At 43.1% G+C, this 20,402-nt stretch overlaps 9 non-coding genes across 9 annotated transcripts; all 9 read right to left on the reverse strand.

Annotated features, from left to right (window-relative positions):
- Positions 1-483: 483 nt before the first annotated feature.
- On the reverse strand, positions 484-557 carry trnat-ugu (transfer RNA threonine (anticodon UGU)). Its single transcript has one exon. It is a non-coding gene; the product is annotated as a tRNA-Thr (tRNA).
- Positions 558-1,010: 453 nt separating this feature from the next.
- Positions 1,011-1,083, reverse strand: trnak-uuu (transfer RNA lysine (anticodon UUU)). Its single transcript has one exon. It is a non-coding gene; the product is annotated as a tRNA-Lys (tRNA).
- Positions 1,084-6,411: 5,328 nt separating this feature from the next.
- trnat-ugu (transfer RNA threonine (anticodon UGU)) lies at positions 6,412-6,485 on the reverse strand. The gene has a single exon. It is a non-coding gene; the product is annotated as a tRNA-Thr (tRNA).
- A 1,588-nt stretch (positions 6,486-8,073) lies between these two features.
- Positions 8,074-8,147, reverse strand: trnat-ugu (transfer RNA threonine (anticodon UGU)). Its single transcript has one exon. It is a non-coding gene; the product is annotated as a tRNA-Thr (tRNA).
- A 454-nt stretch (positions 8,148-8,601) lies between these two features.
- trnan-auu (transfer RNA asparagine (anticodon AUU)) lies at positions 8,602-8,674 on the reverse strand. Its single transcript has one exon. It is a non-coding gene; the product is annotated as a tRNA-Asn (tRNA).
- A 1,587-nt stretch (positions 8,675-10,261) lies between these two features.
- trnak-uuu (transfer RNA lysine (anticodon UUU)) lies at positions 10,262-10,334 on the reverse strand. The gene has a single exon. It is a non-coding gene; the product is annotated as a tRNA-Lys (tRNA).
- A 1,049-nt stretch (positions 10,335-11,383) lies between these two features.
- Positions 11,384-11,457, reverse strand: trnat-ugu (transfer RNA threonine (anticodon UGU)). The gene has a single exon. It is a non-coding gene; the product is annotated as a tRNA-Thr (tRNA).
- Positions 11,458-13,039: 1,582 nt separating this feature from the next.
- Positions 13,040-13,113, reverse strand: trnat-ugu (transfer RNA threonine (anticodon UGU)). The gene has a single exon. It is a non-coding gene; the product is annotated as a tRNA-Thr (tRNA).
- A 3,799-nt stretch (positions 13,114-16,912) lies between these two features.
- trnak-uuu (transfer RNA lysine (anticodon UUU)) lies at positions 16,913-16,985 on the reverse strand. Its single transcript has one exon. It is a non-coding gene; the product is annotated as a tRNA-Lys (tRNA).
- Positions 16,986-20,402: the final 3,417 nt, after the last annotated feature.

Here is a 20,402-nt window from a genome sequence, read left to right on the forward strand (position 1 = left end):
CCGAAGGGCCTGTACTGCGCTGTATCGTTCTATGTTCTATGTTCGATGTAATCATTCAATCTTTGCTCACAGACATCGCTGACAAACATTCAAAATGTTCCTACTGGATTTCCTGAGGTCAAACCTGTCGTGCATTCAAAGGAAAATACTGCACATGTTGTGAATCTGCATGAGAAACTAAAAATGATTGGATTAAAGCTCATTAAATTTGAGGATGTCTGTGGAGCCAGACACAAAGCTAATGTTTCAAATCCGTGTGATCCTTATTCCGAGCTGAAGCGAGGTTACATGCAATGGAGTCGATGAGGAAAATGGAAGTTGCGTGAAAAGTGGGAGATATGGAAGTTTGAATCAAGTTCGACATAAATCAAGGGAAAGCAATCTTGAAGGTCAGTACCACAGAAATTTTGCCAACGTTTTCAGTGTTCACCATTAAATGAGGAGCATTCTTCACAGGCTACATGCTTTGACCTGAATGTATAAAGGTCCTGCTGAGATTTGAACTCAGGATCTCCTGTTTACAAGACAGGCGCTTTAACCATCTAAGCCACAGCACCAATCTGTAAGACAATTTTGCAAATGTAGAACCGATTTCAATTGTTTTGATTAAACATCAGTATTGTTGATTTCTCCTGCTGACTTTGAGAGTGCAAATTAAAATATTCATCGCCACTGGGCTTTTGACACTGTAAAAATTGCAGTTATTCTGAAAGTTAATAATTTAAAAGCAGTTCTGCAGGAAAGGAGCATACAAACAGGAAATATTTTGCGAATTGGTAAATGATTAAACATGGCCAGAAAACTATAGTGGTATAATGCAGGACAAGACCAGGAGAGAGTTTAAACGTCAACTGAAAATCTAGCAAAAATCCTTGAAAATTCTGGACGGCTGTTGCAATTTGGCAAACACGACGTTGTCACGGTTCTTCCACTTTCCATAAAGCATCCTGCATTCTTTATTTTTATTTCCGACCGTTCATTGGGAAGCAAACGCCTTGAGCCAAAATCAAAGCCCTGATATGGACTTGAACCCTGGACCATCAGATTAAAAGTCTGATACTCTACCAACTGAGCTACCAGGGCCCAATGTAAAAATGTTCTCATAGCTCACTTCAAAGTCTCATATTGTATCTTTTGAATTTCCTTCACTGGTCATTCAGCCTCTCCAGCTCATTTCCCTCGCAAGCAGACTGGCAGCCTCCCTTTGGTTTCCTTTCTCAAATTCTTCAACTTGGACTCGCATTTTACCAATGATCTGTGATGTGACAACTGTTGTTACCGAGGGACATGCACTGGGACTTCAAGACATTGAAGATTACGGTTAGTTCGCTGAGATATGAGTGGGAAGCTACAGAGCTACAGATTGTATTTTAAGAGGGGGAATAAAGGGTGTCATCTGTTGTTTGTTGTGGCAGAGTGTGAACGCAAGTAAGCTCATCTAGAAAACTAACAAATTATGCAAATCGCAAATTTCAGGGTGTCAATAGATCTGTCAACACCACATCTTCATGGAAAATGCCCAACAATTTATCCCGCCCGAATCGTTCTTGCTAACATGCAGCAACATATATCGTCCAATAAAAAAGCAAATTACTGCGGATGTGAAATCTGAATTAAAACAGGAAATGATGGAAAATCTCAGTGGGTCTGGCAGCATCTGTGAAGAGAGAACCGAGCTAACGTTTCGAAGTTGGGTCACTCTTCATCTGAGTAAATCATTTAATCATTCAATCTTTGCTCACAGACATCGCTGACAAACATTCAAAATGTTCCTACTGGATTTCCTGAGGTCAATCCTGTCGTGCATTCAAAGGAAAATACTGCACATATTGTGAATCTGCATGAGAAACTAAAAATGCTTGGGTGAAAGCTCATAAAATTTGAGGATGTCTGTGGAGCCAAACACAAAGTTAATGTTTCAAATCCGTGTGATCCTTATTTAGAGCTGAAGCGAGGTTACATGCAATGGAGTAGATGAGGAAAATGGAAGTTGCGTGAAAAATGGGAGATAGAACATAGAACATAGAAAATACAGCACAGAACAGGCCCTTCGGCCCACGATGTTGTGCCGAACCTTTGTCCTAGATTAATCATAGATTATCATTGAATTTACAGTGCAGAAGGAGGCCATTCGGCCCTTTGAGTCTGCACCAGCTCTTGGAAAGAGCACCCTACCCAAACTCAACACTTTCACCCAACACCAAGGTCAATTTGGACATTAAGGGCAATTTATCATTGGCCAATTCACCTAACCTGCACATCTTTGGATTGTGGGAGGAAACCGGAGCACCCGGAGGAAACCCACGCAGACACGGGGAGGACGTGCAGACTCGGCACAGTCAGTGACCCAAGCCGGAATCGAACCTGGGACCCAGGAGCTGTGAAGCAATTGTGCTATCCACAATGCTACCGTGCTGCCCTTGAGAACAAATAAATCTACACTATATCATTTAACCGTAATCCATGTACCTATCCAATAGCTGCTTGAAGGTCCCTAATGTTTCCGACTCAACTACTTCCACAGGCAGTGCATTCCATGCCCCCACTACTCTCTGGGTAAAGAACCTACCTCTGATATCCCTCCTATATCTTCCACCTTTCACCTTAAATTTATGTCCCCTTGTAATGGTTTGTTCCACCCGGGGAAAAAGTCTCTGACTGTCTACTCTATCTATTCCCCTGATCATCTTATAAACCTCTATCAAGTCGCCCCTCATCCTTCTCCGTTCTAATGAGAAAAGGCCTAGCACCCTCAACCTTTCCTCGTAAGACCTACTCTCCATTCCAGGCAACATCCTGGTAAATCTTCTTTGCACCTTTTCCAAAGCTTCCACATCCTTCCTAAAATGAGGCGATCAGAACTGTACACAGTACTCCAAATGTGGCCTTACCAAAGTTTTGTACAGCTGCATCATCACCTCACGGCTCTTAAATTCAATCCCTCTGTTAATGAACGCGAGCACACCATAGGCCTTCTTCACAGCTCTATCCACTTGAGTGGCAACTTTCAAAGATGTATGAACATAGACCCCAAGATCTCTCTGCTCCTCCACATTGCCAAGAACTCTACCATTAACCCTGTATTCCGCATTCATATTTGTCCTTCCAAAATGGACAACCTCACACTTTTCAGGGTTAAACTCCATCTGCCACTTCTCAGCCCAGCTCTGCATCCTATCTATGTCTCTTTGCAGCCGACAACAGCCCTCCTTACTATCCACAACTCCACCAATCTTCGTATCATCTGCAAATTTACTGACCCACCCTTCAACTCCCTCATCCAAGTCATTAATGAAAATCACAAACAGCAGAGGACCCAGAACTGATCCCTGTGGTACGCCACTGGTAACTGGGATCCAGGCTGAATATTTGCCATCCACCACCACTCTCTGACTTCTATCGGTTAGCCAGTTCGTTATCCAACTGGCCAAATTTCCCACTATCCCATGCCTCCTTACTTTCTGCATAAGCCTACCATGGGGAACTTTATCAAATGCCTTACTAAAATCCATGTACACTACATCCACTGCTTTACCTTCATCCACATGCTTGGTCACCTCCTCAAAGAATTCAATAAGATTTGTAAGGCAAGACCTACCCCTCACAAATCCGTGCTGACTATCCCTAATCAAGCAGTGTCTTTCCAGATGCTCAGAAATCCTATCCTTCAGTACCCTTTCCATTACTTTGCCTACCACCGAAGTAAGACTAACTGGCCTGTAATTCCCAGGGTTGTCCCTAGTCCCTTTTTTGAACAGGGGCACGACATTCGCCACTCTCCAATCCCCTGGTACCACCCCTGTTGACAGTGAGGACGAAAAGATCATTGCCAACGGCTCTGCAATTTCATCTCTTGCTTCCCATAGAATCCTTGGATATATCCCGTCAGGCCCGGGGGACTTGTCTATCCTCAAGTTTTTCAAAATGCCCAACACATCTTCCTTCCTAACAAGTATTTCCTCGAGCTTACCAATCTGTTTCACACTGTCCTCTCCAACAATATCGCCCCTCTCATTTGTAAATACAGAAGAAAAGTACTCGTTCAAGACCTCTCCTATCTCTTCAGACTCAATACACAATCTCCCGCTACTGTTCTTGATCGGACCTACCCTCGCTCTAGTCATTCTCATATTTCTCACATATGTGTAAAAGGCCTTGGGGTTTTCCTTGATCCTACCCGCCAAAGATTGTTCATGCCCTCTCTTAGCTCTCCTAATCCCTTTCTTCAGTTCCCTCCTGGCTATCTTGTATCCCTCCAATGCCCTGTCTGAACCTTGTTTCCTCAGCCTTACATAAGTCACCTTTTTCCTCTTAACAAGACATTCAACCTCTCTTGTCAACCATGGTTCCCTCACTCGACCATCTCTTCCCTGCCTGACAGGGACATACATATCAAGGACACGTAGCACCTGTTCCTTGAACAAGTTCCACATTTCATTTGTGTCCTTCCCTGCCAGCCTATGTTCCCAACTTATGCACTTCAATTCTTGTCTGACAACATCGTATTTACCCTTCCCCCAATTGTAAACCTTGCCCTGTTGCACGTACCTATCCCTCTCCATTACTAAAGTGAAAGTCACAGAATTGTGGTCACTATCTCCAAAATGCTCCCCCACTAACAAATCTATCACTTGCCCTGGCTCATTACCCAGTACTAAATCCAATATTGCCCCTCCTCTGGTCGGACAATCTACATACTGCGTTAGAAAAGCTTCCTGGACACACTGCACAAACACCACCCCATCCAAACTATTTGATCTAAAGAGTTTCCACTCAATATTTGGGAAGTTAAAGTCGCCCATGACTACTACCCTATGACTTCTGCACCTTTCCAAAATCTGTTTCCCAATCTGTTCCTCCACATCTCTGCTACTATTGGGGGGCCTATAGAAAACTCCTAACAAGGTGACTGCTCCTTTCCTATTTCTGACTTCAACCCATACTACCTCAGTAGGCTGATACTCCTCGAACTGCCTTTCTGCAGCTGTTATACTATCTCTAATTAATAATGCCACCCCCCCACCTCTTTTACCACCCTCCCTAATCTTATTGAAACATCTATAACCAGGGACCTCCAACAACCATTTCTGCCCCTCTTCTATCCAAGTTTCCGTGATGGCCACCACATCGTAGTCCCAAGTACCGATCCATGCCTTAAGTTCACCCACCTTATTCCTGATGCTTCTTGCGTTGAAGTATACACACTTCAACCCCTCTCCGTGCCTGCAAGTACTCTCCTTTGTCAGTGTTCCCTTCCCCACTGCCTCATTACACGCTTTGGCGTCCTGAATATCGGCTACCTTAGTTGCTGGACTACAAATCCGGTTCCCATTCCCCTGCCAAATTAGTTTAAACCCTCCCGAAGAGTACTAGAAAACCTCCCTCCCAGGATATTGGTGCCTCTCTGGTTCAGATGCAACCCGTCCTGCTTGTACAGGTCCCACCTTCCCCAGAATGCGCTCCAATTATCCAAATACCTGAAGCCCTCCCTCCTACACCATTCCTGCAGCCACGTGTTCAACTGCACTCTCTCCCTATTTCTAGCCTCGCTATCACGTGGCACCGGCAACAAACCAGAGATGACAACTCTGTCTGTCCTGGCTTTTAACTTCCAGCCTAACTCCCTAAACTTGTTTATTACCTCCGCACCCCTTTTCCTACCTATGTCGTTGGTACCAATGTGCACCACGACTTCTGGCTGCTCACCCTCCCCCTTAAGGATCCTGAAGACACGATCCGAGACATCCCTGGCCCTGGCACCCGGGAGGCAACATACCTTCCGGGAGTCTCGCTCGCGACCACAGAATCTCCTATCTATTCCCCTAACCATTGAATCTCCTACAACTATTGCTTTACTATTCTCCCCCCTTCCCTTCTGAGCCCCAGAGCCAGACTCAGTGCCAGAGACCTGGCCGCTAGGGCCTTCCCCCGGTAGGTCATCCCCCCCAACAGCATCCAAAATGGTATACTTGTTTTGAAGGGGAACGGCCACGAGGGATCCCTGCACTGTCTGCCTGTTTGTTTGTTTGTTTTTTCCCCCTGACTGTAACCCAGCTATTCTTGTCCTGTACCTTGGGTGTGGTTACCTCCTTGTAACTCTTCTCAATCACCCCCTCTGCCTCCCGGATGATCCGAAGTTCATCCAGCTTCAGCTCCAGTTCCCTAACACGGTCTTTGAGGAGCTGAAGTTGGGTGCACTTCCCGCAGGTATAGTCAGTGGGGACACCGGTGGTATCCCTCACCACCCACATCCTACAGGAGGAGATATGGAAGTTAGAATCAAGTTTGACATGAAACAGGGGAAAGCAATCTTGAAGGTCAGTACCACAGAAATGTTGTCAACATTTTCTGTGTTCACCATTAAATGAGGAGAATTCTTCACAGGCTACATGCTTTAACCTGAATGTATAAAGGTACTGCTGAGATTTGAACTCAGGATCTCCTGTTTACAAAACAGGCACTTTCACCATCTAAGTCACAGCACCAATCTGCAAGACAGGCTTGCAAGTGTGGAACAGATTTCAATTGTTTTGATTAAACATCAGTATTGTTGATTTCTCCTGCTGACTTTGAGAGTGCAAATTAAAATATTCATCGGCACTGGGCTTTTGACACTGTAAAAATTGCAGTTATTCTGAAAGTTATTAATTTAAAAGCAGTTCTGCAAGAAAGAAGTATACAAATAGGAAATATTTGGCGAATTGGTAAGTGATTAAACATGGCCAGAAAACTATAGTGATATCATGCAGGACAAGTCCAGGAGAGAGTTTAAACATCAACTGAAAATCTAGCAAAAATTCTTGAAAATTCTGGACGGCTGTTGCAATTTGGCAAACACGACGTTGTCACGGTTCTTCCACTTTCCATAAAACATCCTGCATTCTTTATTTTTATTTCTGACCGTTCATTGGGAAGCAAACGCCTTGAGCCAAAATCAAACCCCTTACCGGGACTTGAACCCTGGACCCTCAGATTAAAAGTCTGATGCTCTACCGACTGAGCTACCAGGGCCCATTATGAAAATATTCTAATAGCTGACTTCAAAGTCTCATATTGTATCTTTTGAATTTCCTTCACTGGTCATTCAGCCTCTCCAGCTCATTTCCCTCGCAAGCAGACCGGCAGCCTCCCTTCGGCTTTCTTTCTCAAATTCTTCAACTTGGACTCGCATTTTACCAATGACCTGTGATGTGACAACTGTTGTGACCCAGGGACATGCACTGGGACTTCAAGACATTGAAGATTATGTTTAGTTCGCTGAGATGTGAGTGGGAAGCTGCAGAGATACAGGTTGTATTTTGAGAGAGGGAATAAAGCGTGTCATCTGTTGTCTGTTGTGGCAGAGTGTGAACGCAAGTAAGCTCATCTAGTAAAGTAGCAAATTATGCAAATCGCAAATTTTCAGGGTGTAAATAGATCTGTCAACGCCACATCTTCATGGAAAACGCCCCATCCTTTATCCCGCCCAAATCGTTCTTGCTGACATGCAGCAACATATATCGTCCAATAAAAAGGCAAATTACTGCAGATGTGAAATCTGAAAAAAAACAGGAAATGATGGAAAATCTCAGTGGGTCTGGCAGCATCTGTGAAGAGAGAACCGAGCTAACGCTTCGAGGCTGGGTCACTCTTCATCAGAGTAAATCATTTAATCATTCAATCTTTGCTCACAGACATCGCTGACAGACATTCAACATGTTCCTACTGGATTTCCTGAGGTCAATCCTGTCGTGCATTCAAAGGAAAATACTGCACATGTTGTGAATGTGCATGAGAAACTAAAAATGATTGGATTAAAGCACATAAAATTTGAGGATGTCTGTGGAGCCAAACACAAAGTTAATGTTTCAAATCCGTGTGATCCTTATTCAGAGCTGAAGCGAGGTTACATACAATGGAGTAGATGAGGATAATGGAAGTTGCGTGAAAAATGGGAGATATGGAAGTTGGACGTAAAACAGGGGAAAGCAACCTTGAAGGTCAGTACCACAGAAATGTTGTCAACATTTTCTGTGTTCACCATTAAATGAGAAGCATTCTTCACAGGCTACATGCTTTGACCTGAATGTACAACGGTACTGCTGAGATTTTAACTCAGGATCGCCTGTTTACAAGACAGGCGCTTTAACCATCTAAGCCACAGCACCAATCTGCCAGACAGTTTTGCAAGTGTAGAACAGATTTCAATTGTTTTGATTAAACATCAGTATTGTTGATTTCTCCTGCTGACTTTGAGAGTGCAAATTAAAATATTCATTGTCACTGGGCTTTTGAAACTGTAAAGATTGCAGTTATTTCTGAAAGTTATTAATTTAAAAGCAGTTCTGCAGGAAAGGAGCATACAAACAGGAAATATTTTGCGAATTGGTAAGTGATTAAACATGGACTGAAAACGAGAGTGGTATAATGCAGGACAAGACCAGGAGAGAGTTTAAACATCAACTGAAAATCTAGCAAAAATTCTTGAAAATTCTGGACGGCTGTTGCAATTTGGCAAACACGACGTTGTCACGGTTCTTCCACTTTCCATAAAGCATCCTGCATTCTTTATTTTTATTTCCTACCGTTCATTGGGAAGCAAACGCCTTGAGCCAAAATCAAAACCCTGACAGGGACCTGAACCCTGGACCATTAGATTAATAGCCTGATGCTCTACCAACTGAGCTACCAGGGCCCAAGATAAAAATGTTCTCATAGCTCACTTCAAAGTCTCATATTGTATCTTTTGAATTTCCTTCACTGGTAATTCAGCCTCTCCAGCTCATTTCCCTCGCAAGCAGACCGGCAGCCTCCCTTCGGCTTTCTTTCTCAAATTCTTCAACTTGGACTCGCATTTTACCAATGACTTGAGATGTGGCAACTGTTGATGCCCACGGACATGCACTGGGACTTCAAGACATTGAAGATTACGGTTAGTTCGCTGAGATATGAGTGGGAAGCGACAGAGCTACAGATTGTATTTTAAGAGGGGGAATAAAGGGTGTCATCTGTTGTTTGTTGTGGCAGAGTGTGAACGCAAGTAAGCTCATCTAGAAAACTAACAAATTATGCAAATCGCAAATTTCAGGGTGTCAATAGATCTGTCAACACCACATCTTCATGGAAAATGCCCAACAATTTATCCCGCCCGAATCGTTCTTGCTAACATGCAGCAACATATATCGTCCAATAAAAAAGCAAATTACTGCGGATGTGAAATCTGAATTAAAACAGGAAATGATGGAAAATCTCAGTGGGTCTGGCAGCATCTGTGAAGAGAGAACCGAGCTAACGTTTCGAGGTTGGGTCACTCTTCATCAGAGTAAATCATTTAATCATTCAATCTTTGCTCACAGACATCGCTGACAAGCATTCAAAATGTTCCTACTGGATTTCCTGAGGTCAATCCTGTCGTGCATTCAAAGGAAAATACTGCACATATTGTGAATCTGCATGAGAAACTAAAAATGCTTGGGTGAAAGCTCATAAAATTTGAGGATGTCTGTGGAGCCAAACACAAAGTTAATGTTTCAAATCCGTGTGATCCTTATTCAGAGCTGAAGCGAGGTTACATGCAATGGAGTAGATGAGGAAAATGGAAGTTGCGTGAAAAATGGGAGATATGGAAGTTTGACATAAAACAGGGGAAAGCAATCTTGAAGGTCAGTACCACAGAAATGTTGTCAACATTTTCTGTGTTTACCGTTGAAGGAGGAGGATTCTTCACAGGTTACATGCTTTGACCTGAATGTATAAAGGTACTGCTGAGATTTGAATTCAGAATCTTCTGTTTACAAGACAGGCACTTTAACCATCTAAGCCACAGCACCAATCTGCAAGACAGGCTTGCAAGTGTGGAACAGATTTCAATTGCTTCAATTAAACATCAGTATTGTTGATTTCTCCTGCTGACTTTGAGAGTGCAAATTAAAATATTCATCGGCACTGGGCTTTTGAAACTGTAAAAATTGCAGTTATTCTGAAAGTTATTAATTTAAAAGCAGTTCTGCAAGAAAGAAGTATACAAACAGGAAATATTTTGCGAATTGTAAGTGATTAAACATGGCCAGAAAACTATAGTGATATCATGCAGGACAAGTCCAGGAGAGAGTTTAAACATCAACTGAAAATCTAGCAAAAATTCTTGAAAATTCTGGACGGCTGTTGCAATTTGGCAAACACGACGTTGTCACGGTTCTTCCACTTTCCATAAAGCATCCTGCATTCTTTATTTTTATTTCCAACCGTTCATTGGGAAGCAAACGCCTTGAGCCAAAATCCAAACGCTGACAGGGACTTGAACCCTGGACCCTCAGATTAAAAGTCTGATGCTCTACCGACTGAGCTACCAGGGCCCATTCTGAAAATGTTCTCATAGCTCACTTCAAAGTCTCATATTGTATCTTTTGAATTTCCTTCACTGGTCATTCAGCCTCTCCAGCTCATTTCCCTCGCAAGCAGACCGGCAGCCTCCCTTCGGCTTTCTTTCTCAAATTCTTCAACTTGGACTCGCATGTTACAAGTGACTTGTGATGTGACAACTGTTGTTACCCAGGGACATGCACTGGGACTTCAAGTCATTGAAGATTATGTTTAGTTCGCTGAGATGTGAGTGGGAAGCTGCAGAGATACAGGTTGTATTTTGAGAGAGGTAATAAAGCGTGTCATCTGTTGTTTGTTGTGGCAGAGTGTGAACGCAAGTAAGCTCATCTAGTAAAGTAGCAAATTATGCAAATCGCAAATTTTCAGGGTGTAAATAGATTTGCAAATGCCACATCTTCATGGATAACGCCCCATCCTTTATCCCGCCCAAATCGTTCTTGCTGACATGCAGCAACATATATCGTCCAATAAAAAGGCAAATTACTGCAGATGTGAAATCTGAAAAAAAACAGGAAATGATGGAAAATCTCAGTGGGACTGGCAGCATCTGTGAAGAGAGAACCGAGCGAACGTTTCGAGGCTGCGTCACTCTTCATCAGAGTAAATCATTTAACCATTCAATCTTTGCTGACAGACATTCAACATGTTCCTACTGGATTTCCTGAGGTCAATCCTGTCGTGCATTCAAAGGAAAATACTGCACATGTTGTGAATGTGCATGAGAAACTAAAAATGATTGGATTAAAGCTCATAAAATTTGAGGATGTCTGTGGAGCCAAACACAAAGTTAATGTTTCAAATCCGTGTGATCCTTATTCAGAGCTGAAGCGAGGTTACATGCAATGGAGTAGATGAGGATAATGGAAGTTGCGTGAAAAATGGGAGATATGGAAGTTTGACGTAAAACAGGGGAAAGCAACCTTGAAGGTCAGTACCACAGAAATGTTGTCAACATTTTCTGTGTTCACAATTAAATGAGAAGCATTCGTCACAGGTTACATGCTTCGACCTGTATGTACAATGGTACTGCTGAGATTTGAACTCAGGATCTCCTGTTTACAAGACAGGCGTTTTAACCATCTAAGCCACAGCAACAATCTGCCAGACAGTTTTGCAAGTGTAGAACAGATTTCAATTGTTTTGATTAAACATCAGTATTGTTGATTTCTCCTGCTGACTTTGAGAGTGCAAATTAAAATATTCATCGTCACTGGGCTTTTGAAACTGTAAAGATTGCAGTTATTTCTGAAAGTTATTAATTTAAAAGCAGTTCTGCAGGAAAGGAGCATACAAACAGGAAATATTTTGCGAATTGGTAAGTGATTAAACATGGCCAGAAAACTACAGTGGTATAATGCAGGACAAGACCAGGAGAGAGTTTAAACATCAACTGAAAATCTAGCAAAAATTCTTGAAAATTCTGGACGGCTGTTGCAATTTGGCAATCACGACGTTGTCACGGTTCTTCCACTTTCCATAAAGCATCCTGCATTCTTTATTTTTATTTCCGACCGTTCATTGGGAAGCAAACGCCTTGAGCCAAAATCAAAACCCTGAGAGGGACTTGAACCCTGGACCCTCAGATTAAAAGTCTGACGCTCTTCCGACTGAGGTACCAGAACCCAGTATAAAAACGTTCTTATAGCTCACTTCAAAGTCTCATATTGTATCTTTTGAATTTCCTTCACTGGTCATTCAGCCTCTCCAGCTCATTTCCCTCGCAAGCAGACCGGCAGCCTCCCTTCGGCTTTCTTTCTCAAATTCTTCAACTTGGACTCGCATGTTACAAGTGACTTGTGATGTGACAACTGTTGTTACCCAGGGACATGCACTGGGACTTCAAGACATTGAAGATTATGTTTAGTTCGCAGAGATGTGAGTGGGAAGCTGCAGAGATACAGGTTGTATTTTGAGAGAGGTAATAAAGCGTGTCATCTGTTGTTTGTTGTGGCAGAGTGTGAACGCAAGTAAGCTCATCTAGTAAAGTAGCAAATTATGCAAATCGCAAATTTTCAGGGTGTAAATAGATCTGTCAACGCCACATCTTCATGGAAAACGCCCCATCCTTTATCCCACCCAAATCGTTCTTGCTGACATGCAGCAACATATATCGTCCAATAAAAAGGCAAATTACTGCAGATGTGAAATCTGAAAAAAAACAGGAAATGATGGAAAATCTCAGTGGGTCTGGCAGCATCTGTGAAGAGAGAACCGAGCTAACGTTTCGAGGCAGGGTCATTCTTCATCAGAGTAAATCATTTAATCATTCAATCTTTGCTCACAGACATCGCTGACAGACATTCAACATGTTCCTACTGGATTTCCTGAGGTCAATCCTGTTGTGCATTCAAAGGAAAATACTGCACATGTTGTGAATGTGCATGAGAAACTAAAAATGATTGGATTAAAGCACATAAAATTTGAGGATGTCTGTGGAGCCAAACACAAAGTTAATGTTTCAAATCCGTGTGATCCTTATTCAGAGCTGAAGCGAGGTTAGATGCAATGGAGTAGATGAGGATAATGGAAGTTGCGTGAAAAATGGGAGATATGGAAGTTTGACGTAAAACAGGGGAAAGCAACCTTGAAGGTCAGTACCACAGAAATGTTGTCAACATTTTCTGTGTTCACCATTAAATGAGAAGCATTCTTCACAGGCTTCGACCTGAATGTACAATGGTACTGCTGAGATTTGAACTCAGGATCTCCTGTTTACAAGACAGGCACTTTAACCATCTAAGCCACAGCACCAATCTGCCAGACAGTTTTGCAAGTGTAGAACAGATTTCAATTGTTTTGATTAAACATCAGTATTGTTGATTTCTCCTGCTGACTTTGAGAGTGCAAATTAAAATATTCATTGTCACTGGGCTTTTGAAACTGTAAAGATTGCAGTTATTTCTGAAAGTTATTAATTTAAAAGCAGTTCTGCAGGAAAGGAGCATACAAACAGGAAATATTTTGCGAATTGGGAAGTGATTAAACATGGCCAGAAAACTACAGTGGTATAATGCAGGACAAGACCAGGAGAGAGTTTAAACATCAACTGAAAATCTAGCAAAAATTCTTGAAAATTCTGGACGGCTGTTGCAATTTGGCAAACACGACGTTGTCACGGTTCTTCCACTTTCCATAAAGCATCCTGCATTCTTTATTTTTATTTCCAACCGTTCATTGGGAAGCAAACGCCTTGAGCCAAAATCAAAACCCTGACAGGGACCTGAACCCTAGACCATCAGATTAAAAGCCTGATGCGCTACCAACTGAGCTACCAGGGCCCAATGTAAAAATGTTCTCATAGCTCACTTCAAAGTCTCATATTGTATCTTTTGAATTTCCTTCACTGGTCATTCAGCCTCTCCAGCTCATTTCCCTCGCAAGCAGACTGGCAGCCTCCCTTTGGTTTCCTTTCTCAAATTCTTCAACTTGGACTCGCATTTTACCAATGACTTGAGATGTGGCAACTGGTGATGCCCACGGACATGCACTGGGACTTCAAGACATTGAAGATTACGGTTAGTTCGCTGAGATATGAGTGGGAAGCGACAGAGCTACAGATTGTATTTTAAGAGGGGGAATAAAGGATGCCATCTGTTGTTTGTTGTGGCAGAGTGTGAACGCAAGTAAGCTCATCTAGAAAACTAACAAATTATGCAAATCGCAAATTTCAGGGTGTCAATAGATCTGTCAACACCACATCTTCATGGAAAATGCCCAACAATTTATCCCGCCCGAATCATTCTTGCTAACATGCAGCAGCATATATCGTCCAATAAAAAAGCAAATTACTGCGGATGTGAAATCTGAATTAAAACAGGAAATGATGGAAATTCTCAGTGGGTCTGGCAGCATCTGTGAAGAGAGAACCGAGCTAACGTTTCGAAGTTGGGTCACTCTTCATCAGAGTAAATCATTTAATCATTCAATCTTTGCTCACAGACATCGCTGACAGACATTCAAAATGTTCCTACTGGATTTCCTGAGGTCAATCCTGTCGTGCATTCAAAGGAAAATACTGCACATATTGTGAATCTGCATGAGAAACTAAAAATGATTGGGTGAAAGCTCATAAAATTTGAGGATGTCTGTGGAGCCAAACACAAAGTTAATGTTTCAAATCCGTGTGATCCTTATTCAGAGCTGAAGCGAGGTTACATGCAATGGAGTAGATGAGGAAAATGGAAGTTGCGTGAAAAATGGGCGATAGGGAAGTTTGAATCAAGTTTGACATAAAACAAGGGAAAGCATTCTTGAAGGTCAGTACCACAGAAATGTTGTCAACATTTTCTGTGTTCACCATTAAATGAGGAGAATTCTTCACAGGCTACATGCTTTGACCTGAATGTATAAATGTACTGCTGAGATTTAACTCAGGATCTACTGTTTAGAAGACAGGCACTTTAACCATCTAAGCCACAGCACCAATCTGCAAGACAGCTTCGCAAGTGTGGAACAGATTTCAATTGTTTTGATTAAACATCAGTATTGTTGATTTCTCCTGCTGACTTTGAGAGTGCAAATTAAAATATTCATCGGCACTGGGTTTTGAAACTGTAAAGATTGCAGTTATTTCTGAAAGTAATTAATTTAAAAGCAGTTCTGCAAGAAAGAAGTATACAAACAGGAAATATTTTGCGAATTGGTAAGTGATTAAACATGGCCAGAAAACTATAGTGATATAATGCAGGACAAGTCCAGGAGAGAGTTTAAACATCAACTGAAAATCTAGCAACAATTCTTGAAAATTCTGGACGGCTGTTGCAATTTGGCAAACACGACGTTGTCACGGTTCTTCCACTTGCCATAAAGCATCCTGCATTCTTTATCTTTCATTTCCTACCGTTCATTGGGAAGCAAACGCCTTGAGCCAAAATCAAAACCCTGACAGTGACTTGAACCCTCGACCCTCAGATTAAAAGTCTGATGCTCTACCGACTGAGCTACCAAAGACCATTCCAAAAACTTTCTCACAGCTCACTTCAAAGTCTCATATTGTATCTTTTGAATTTCCTTCACTGGTCATTCAGCCTCTCCAGCTCATTTCCCTCGCAAGCAGACCGACAGCCTCCCTTCGGCTTTCTTTCTCAAATTCTTCAACTTGGACTCGCATTTTTCCAATGACCTGTGATGTGACAACTGTTGTTACCCAGGGACATGCACTGGGACTTCAAGACATTGAAGATTACGGTTAGTTCGCTGAGATATCAGTGGGAAGCTGCAGAGATACGGATTGTATTTTTAGAGAGGTAATAAAGCATGTCATCTGTTGTTTGTTGTGGCAGGGAGTGAACGCAAGTAAGCTCATCTAGTAAAGTAGCAAATTATGCAAATCGCAAAGTTTCAGGGTGCAAATAGATCTGTCAACGCCACATCTTCAGAGAAAACAACCCATCCTTTATGCCGCCCAAATCGTTCTTGCTGACATGCAGCAACATATATCGTCCAATAAAAAGGCAAATTACTGCAGTTATGAAATTTGAAAAAAAACAGGAAATTATGGAAAATCTCAGTGGGTCTGGCAGCATCTGTGAAGAGAGAACCGAGCTAACATTTCGAGGCTGTGTCACTCTTCATCAGAGTAAATCATTTAATCATTCAATCTTTGCTCACAGACATCGCTGACAGACATTCAAAATGTTCCTTCTGGATTTCCTGAGGTCAATCCTGTCGTGCATTCAAAGGAAAATACTGCACATGTTGTGAATCTGCATGAGAAACTAAAAATGATTAGATTAAAGCTCATAAAATTTGAGGATGTCTGTGAAGCCAGACACAAAGTTAATGTTTCAAATCCGTGTGATCCTTATTCAGAGCTGAAGCGAGGTTACATGCAATGGAGTAGATGAGGAAAATGGAAGTTGCGTGAAAAGTGGGAGATATGGGAGTTTGAATCAAGTTTGACATAAATCAAGGAAAAGCAATCTTGAAGGTCAGTACCACAGAAATGTTGTCAACATTTTCTGTGTTCACCATTAAATGACAAGCATTTTTCACAGGCTACACACTTTGACCTGAAAGTGTAAATGTATTGTTGAGATTTGATCTCAGGATCACCTGTTTACAAGACAGGCACTTTAACCATCTAAACCACAGCACCAACCTGCATAGCATGTTTGCAAGTGTAGAACAGATTTCAATTGTTTTGAATAACCATCAGTATTGTTGATTTTTCCTGCTGATTTTGAGAGTGCAAACTAAAATATTCATCGGCACTGGGCTTTTGAAACTGTAAAAATTGCAGTTATTTCTGAAAGTTATTAATTTAAAAGCAGTTCTGCAGGAAAGAAGTATACAAACAGGAAATATTTTGTGAATTGGGAAGTGATTAAACATGGCCAGAAAACTATGTGGTATAATGCTGGATAAGACCAGGAGAGAGTTTTTACATTCACTGAAAATCTAGCAAAAATTCTTCAAAATTCTGGACGGCTGTTGCAATTTGGCCAACACGACGTTGTCATGGTTCTTCCACTTTCCATAAAACATCCTGCATTCTTTATTTTTATTCCCAACCGTTCATTCGGAAGCAAACGACTTGAACCAAAATCAATGCCCTGACAGGGACTTGAATCCTGGACCCTCAGATTAAAAGTCTGATGCTCTCCCGACTGAGCTATCAAGGCCCATTTCAACAGTTCTCTCATAGCTCACGTCAAAGTCTCATATTGTATCTTTTGAATTTCCTTCACTGGCAATTCAGCCTCTCCAGCTCATTTCCCTCGCAAATGTTGAATCCCAAATTTCTTTATCCGTCAGTCTGGCCTCAATAAAAGTCGAGATGGATTTGCAGGTATAACATTAGTTATTTTATTCAGCTTGCAAGCTACCTAGTCCACAGTGATACAGATAACATGTTGCTCTCTGCAGCCCCGGGAACTAAGTGAATGTCCCAGACAAAGAGATCAGTACTGATACATTCAAATGGCATCAAGTTTCACATACTCGACCCCATAGGTCATCCTATGTCCCTCCTGACTTGTTTGATCTATTCTGATTGGCTCACTTCCAATCCCTTTCTCCGGCCCCTATCAATTCAACATCACTCTCATAGACACACCTCTTCCTGCTTTTTTCCATGCGGTCTAAAATCCTTTGTCTCTACTTGCCAGAATCAAAGTGGCTTATTTCTACATTACATTAGCTAATATCTCTAAAGTAACTATTTTATATCACATTCGTCATTCCCTCCTTTTATCATTCCATGATAACCGAACTATCCAATCCATAGCTACGGTTCCTCATCTAAAAAGACCTGTCGCTGCATTTCCAATTCCTGTCTTAGCCCCCCTTCATCTGCTTCACCCTCATGGATTTTAACAGTTAAATTTTTTGGGGCGGTGATCTGATCCAGTGCACCCCGCATTCTACCCATCACACATTTAAGGATGGCCAGGCCCACAAAGATGCAGCCGATAGCTACCACTCGATACATGGCCATATTTATCAACCAGTCCTTCCAACCTCCAAATCCCCAGTTACCCCAAGAGCCAGGATCCTGCATCCCGTCCAAGTGATCCCGTATGCGATCCATAAATTTAGTGATGTTAGCGGTCAAGTCTTGAACTCCCACGATACACTTGCCCTGCACTATGGCGCATACCCCACCCTCACGGGCCAGAAGATAGTCAAGTGCATACCGGTTCTGCATTGCAAACAACCGTAGCTGAGACAACTCCTTGGTTATTGCCCCGAGGGCTCCCAAGGTTTCATTTCCCAAGATGGTAAGGCCGCAAATAAAATAATTCCGATCACTGACAGCCAAGGAACCCCCCACACCTCCCAGTGTCAATACGCTCAGAATGCCCCACCCGGCTGAGTGGCCCCGGTTGGGTGCAAGAACCTGAGGTTTTTTCCAGTTCTCGCAAAATTCAGCAGAGACTGCCCGGCGTGCTAACTGATTATGCAGGTTCCACGCCGAAGGTCAGTGGACTGTGGTGGGGACTAGAGTCCCTATAGCAATTCGGCGGGGAAATGGGGGTGACAAAACGTTGGTCGCTGTACCATTAAACAAAAAGTAGTATCCTTGTTCCGTGTGGAGGCTAGCATCACAATCAGCATGTCGGTTGCGTAAGGACCTCCCAGTAGCCCAGTTTATCCAACTTTGAAATGCCCATTCGGGCCGCCCAGCAATGCGGAAAGCCCTAGTCCCAACAGTGATATGAGAGACATTTGCACAGCCACAGAGGAGCTGGAGGCCGGCGTTCAATGGAACGCAAGTGGTGTTGTAACAAACGCATTGGCCAGACGCCTGGGTGATATGGCACCTCCTGTCCGTACAGGTGGGAACCAGACATGTTATATTTGTGTCCACCTCTACCAGCAAACAGCCATATCCTTCACTGCTGAAGCAATTCTCGAACGACCGTGAATCCCTATTGGGAGTGAAGTGGCTAGGTATGTACGCCCTCCACCGTCGCAGCCTATCGTACTGTGAATGGGAATTATCCCGAGGAAGGGGAAGGCAAATAGCCGGTGGTGCTGAACCCGGATCGTAAGGAAGAGTGACCTGATCGGGCAGTGGTTCGGAATGCTGACAATGAACCACCGTTTGGGGAGTGCCCCAAAGCGGTGAAACAGAAAATAACCTAGACACCGCTGCGGGGTTTGGGTAGCAGACAACCCGTCCCTGGCCATACAGACGGTGGTAAATCTGGTAGAAGAGATTCATACTACCCGGGTTTACCTCAGTTTGGCCTTTAATTAACTTAAGTGTATCTCCCGGTAACCTACGTTCTAGCTGTACTTCCCTTCTCATACGCCCCGTCCTCTCTCTAGTCCCTTTCTCTTTCTCATAGCCTCTTCCTACACTCTTCTGACAGCCTGATTTTACCTTTATTGTACCACTCTTAACACATCCAAAATCAAATTTACATGTATTCCAAAAACAAGGCAATGTCCATATAATGTTCCCTTCACATCGCCGGGACCGGTGCAACTGCTTCATGACTCCTGCATTCTCCTTAACTTTGATGACCTTCCGTGAGTCTATACCATGTCCTCGTATATGGGGGCAGCGAAGAACATCACCTTTCCATAGGTGATGTATCCTTGTAGATTGGTTGGGGCTACACAGATACATAATATTCCCCTTTTCCATGTCCATCGCCAATAACACGCCAAACGAAGTGAGGCCAAATATCAGACAGACGATGCGTAGCCACTCCATCATGCTCCACACCTGTAAAATAGCACTGGAGAAGGGAGGCAGTTTAGTATCCGATCTTTTACAGTAGTGGAGATGGACTCAATTTACAGTGATGTAGGTGGACCCAAGCACTTCGCCCCTCCACTTTAACTGCTGTGGGGGTGGTAAGGAGAACTTGGAAGGGCCTGTCCCATCGCGGCTCCGACCCCTTCCTAGTCCAATTTTTGACCATGACATAACTACCGGGCTGGACTGAAAGTGAGCTAGGTACTGGGGGCGATGGCTTGTGAGCCGCGTGGACCTGGCCATGGAGTTCCTTGAGCACTTGCGTGAGGGCTAGAACATAGGTGGTCATCTCTTCAGTCATCTGATGAAACTGAACCAGTCTGGGAACCTGCAGGCTCCAGGGAGTTCTAAGAGGCCTGCCATAAAGAATCTCAGCGGGAGAGAGCCGGGCCGGTCCCGCAGGTGTAACCCGCAGCTGGAAGAGGGCAACGGGGAGCAACTTAAGCCATGTCAGTCCCCTGTCTGCTCTTAATTTAGCCAATTTAGTTTTGAGGGTCTGATTGTGTCTCTCAACCAACCCGGCCGCCTGCGGTCTATAAGCACAGTGTAACTGCTGGCGTATGCCCAACTGTGAGCAAAACTCCTTGTTAATTTGTCCAATTAAATGAGGCCCATTATCAGAACTTAACTGAGCTGGTATACCGTACCGGGGAATGAATTCCCTCATCAAGACTTTAACCACAGTAGCAACTTTATTATCGATAGTCGGATACGCCTCGACCCATCTGCTGAACACATCCACAATGACCAAAACATATTTATAACATTGACACCTTTCCAACTCAATGTAATCCATTTGGAGCGTCTCAAAGGGACCACTGGGCAACGG

This window comes from Scyliorhinus torazame, chromosome 4, assembly GCF_047496885.1.
Source record: "Scyliorhinus torazame isolate Kashiwa2021f chromosome 4, sScyTor2.1, whole genome shotgun sequence".
Lineage (NCBI taxonomy): Eukaryota > Metazoa > Chordata > Chondrichthyes > Carcharhiniformes > Scyliorhinidae > Scyliorhinus > Scyliorhinus torazame.